Below are 3,508 nucleotides of genomic sequence, written 5' to 3' on the forward strand. Positions count from 1 at the left end.
GGCCATATCACTTGGAACCTTACCGAAAATGACCAATATTCATCTAAATCCGCTTACAATGTCCAATTCCTCGGGGGAACCTCCTCGCCCATTAGCTCCTCAGTTTGGAAGATCCCTCCCCACAAGTGAAGTTCTTTGCTTGGCTTGCCATTCAAAATAGGCTTTGGAATGCCGATTGTTTGGAGAAGAGGGGTGGCAAAATTGTGGTGCTTGTCTACTTTGCAAACATGCGACAAAGTCGGTGGATCACTTTCTTTTGTCAATTTCTGTTTCACCATAAAGCTTTGGGGCCTCACCAACGATTGGCCATGCCTTCACTTTGTCGACCTACATGTTTGGCCAACGTTTTGAATCCACAATTTCTGGGTATCATGATGAAGCGGAAAGATTTGGCCTCCATCACCGTCCTTGTGTCATGGAACATTTCGAATGAAAGAAACGCCCGAGTCTTCAAGAACAAGCAAAGCTCCACCACCAGTCATTCTAGAAAATATTAAATGATAGTCGAAGCTTTAACTTTTATCAAGGGGCTAATCTTATGAGAAACTTGATACCGCGGAAGTAGGGTATCTTTGTAATATGGTGAATTTACTTTCTTGTAAAACTCCTAACTTAATAAATACAATAGGGTAAATCTTTTTCCCTCCTTTCAAAAGAAAAAACTATAGAACGACAGAGAGATAAATATAATAAAATTGTATTAAGTTCAATCACATAAAAAATATATTTGACCACTTTGTTATTTTTTTGGTTGGGTAATTGACATGTCAGGCAAGAATTACTAAATTGGTAACATAATTATATACGGTTACCAATACATCAACTGCCGCATCCACATTTGTTTCAAAAATCAATACCACATCCGTACCTATAAAACATATCTGATATTTGCCTCATCAATTTCCATCTTTGTCCGGTTTAGATATTTTCACATCCATTTCTAATTTGCCGAATACGACGTCGGATAATTTGGATTATTCACTAGCAGTTCCGTAGTTAGTTTCCCACCCCTATGTACAGTGAGTGACAAGACAATCTTTTCTCATTATTCAATATCATTCAGAGGAGACAAAAAGCATTATCTTACATAACATTGCTAAAATATTACTAAGAGAAGGCAAACTTATTCCCATTTCTCACTCCAAAACAACTATCTTTACGTAACACTGCTGAAATATTACCATTACTAGCAAGGTATGGCGCGGCGGCACGCCGCGCCGTGAGGTATATCAATGGTTGTAAATGATTTGTGAAAATGTTGTTGAGCAATGATGGACAGTAGCGGTGATATATAATTAGACTTAATTACATAGTTCATGGGATTGCCTTGGATAAGCACTAAGACATAATTACATCTTACTACATAGTTAATGGCATCATCTTACATGTGTGATATGTAGAAGACATCAGGTTCTACTTCACCTAAAGCACAACATGTTTTTGGTGATACATGCCTGGAGGAAATTGCATAGTAGGATGGTATGACTGGTAGTGCTGATGTTGCTTGGTGTTTGACTCATCAGTGCTCGGCGGCATTGTCCCCATGGACGGAGGAAAGTATGATGAGTTGTAGGCCTTTGCTGAAGAAATCGATGGAGGGTGTGGAGTCTGCTTCATCGCCGAAGGGAGCATCAGTGTATTGATTTTCTTCTTCACTCCTCATTGTTGGAGTTGTGGATTTGTTATTCTGTTGGGAGGATGCTGAGCATCCCTGGAAGGAGCATTTGAGCAATGGTGGTCGCCGCTAGCCTGCTCAATGATGCCCCTATGTGGGCTACCTCCACAAAGCTGAGAAGATCTCCTGCTGGCCTCTCTATGACCCGAACTGACTCTACACCTCAGGCGATGTTGCTGCAAAATAGTTCAGAAGTGAGGCTGCACTGTTAAGTTTTATGTGATAAACAATAAAGAGATCTCTTACTGATATTTGTACTTGCATATTTCCTAACAATTTTTCGTGAAGCCAATAATTCAAGCATTGGCAGCATTTTAACTGCCCTCTTCAGTGTTGAAGTACTGCCAGTGAGGCCAACAACTGATACTAAATTTATAATTCTTCACATCAGAGTTGCTTGTAGGATAGGGAAATACTAAAGATAATCTTAAACTAAAAGATTCATATGTCTTGTAGAACAGGGAAGCACACTGCAACTGTAGGCATACTTAGAATATATGTCCAGTATCGGAGACATCCTACTTTTCTGCGGGGAAGCCAGCCTCGGTGCAATGGCAAGAAAATTGACTGCAGCGTGATCTTCTCAGCTAGACGCACCTTTGCTAATTGCCTGAATGCTAGGAAAGCTGAACTGAATGCTCTCAGGGAGGGCCTCGACCTTGCTGCTCCTGGTGCCATGGCCCATTTAATTTTGAGAGTGATTGTGCAGCCGTTGTCCAGTCTGTGAATGCCAAAGGAAGAGACAAATCTGAACTTTGTGCTTTAATCAATGAAATTAAAGAGTTGTTGATTTACTGCTCGGACCTGAAGGTCACCAAGGTGAAGAGAGAGTTAATTCGTGTCGCACATGTGGTAGCTCTTTATGCAACAATCAATAGTTTGGTTAGTTCCTGGTTACACCAAGCTCCTGTACAAAGAAACAGTGTCAGTCTTTTGTACCAGATGATTTCAAGAATTTTCATATCATATGAAATGAAGTTCTCTCTTCCTCAAAACAGAAAAAAAAAACACCATCAAGATACTGATACAAAGGAGCGAATTCTTGGCCATAGAACACTTTTGCTTTGAGGATCATGAAGATGGTTTTTAGATGTAACTTTTCGGAGTACCCATAAAACAGGAACAAGTCATCCTTCCTGCATAGCCAATCAACTACACACACATTTAACAAAACACTGGTCACCAAATAAATAAGAAACAACAGGAGTTTTGAGATATAATCTAGATTAGGTATCCTATGAGAACTGTAAAATGGCATACCAGACTGACATGATGAACCTTACGAAGATCTTTCATCTCTACTGTGAGTTATTTAGTATTATTTGGAGATGCCATTCTTTTTCTTACAACATCCTGTAAACAACACTTGTTATCGGCAAGGCATGTCAATGTATCATCTGACCAGGTTTCTAACAAAAATGGCCAGCTTGCATCTTTGGACCTCAGACTGTATCTCCAAGAACACCATAGTAGACAAATACATATATATTATGACCCAGAAGCTTTAGTTGAAAAAAGAGATTAGCCCATGCGAGCATTTCTTCAGATTGTGAACAAATAGGGTTTTCTATATCAAAAACATCTACTAATGCACCTGTGGTATGTGGTAGAGAAGGGCTACCTTCAGGTAGGTGGACTTATGTCTTCAAACATGGATTTTCTGTCAGCTTGTTCCTCATCTTCTTTTTCTACCATCACCATTGGCGATGGATCCTCTATTTCAATCTCATGCACCGGTCACTCTTATATCATTAATCCAAACACAAATTTTAAAAATCTACCAAATTTTATCCTTCGAAATATTTTAGTTTCTCCATCATTAATTAAAAATCC

The 3,508-nt window shown here is 39.4% G+C and overlaps 1 long non-coding RNA gene across 1 annotated transcript; it reads right to left on the reverse strand.

Moving 5' to 3' along the window:
* Positions 1–1,266: 1,266 nt before the first annotated feature.
* LOC124654387 lies at positions 1,267–3,244 on the reverse strand. Its single transcript, XR_006988324.1, has 3 exons — positions 2,480–3,244; positions 2,273–2,396; positions 1,267–1,851 (listed from the first exon to the last, which is right to left on the reverse strand). It is a non-coding gene; the product is annotated as an uncharacterized LOC124654387 (long non-coding RNA).
* Positions 3,245–3,508: the final 264 nt, after the last annotated feature.

This window comes from Lolium rigidum, chromosome 5, assembly GCF_022539505.1.
Source record: "Lolium rigidum isolate FL_2022 chromosome 5, APGP_CSIRO_Lrig_0.1, whole genome shotgun sequence".
NCBI lineage: Eukaryota > Viridiplantae > Streptophyta > Magnoliopsida > Poales > Poaceae > Lolium > Lolium rigidum.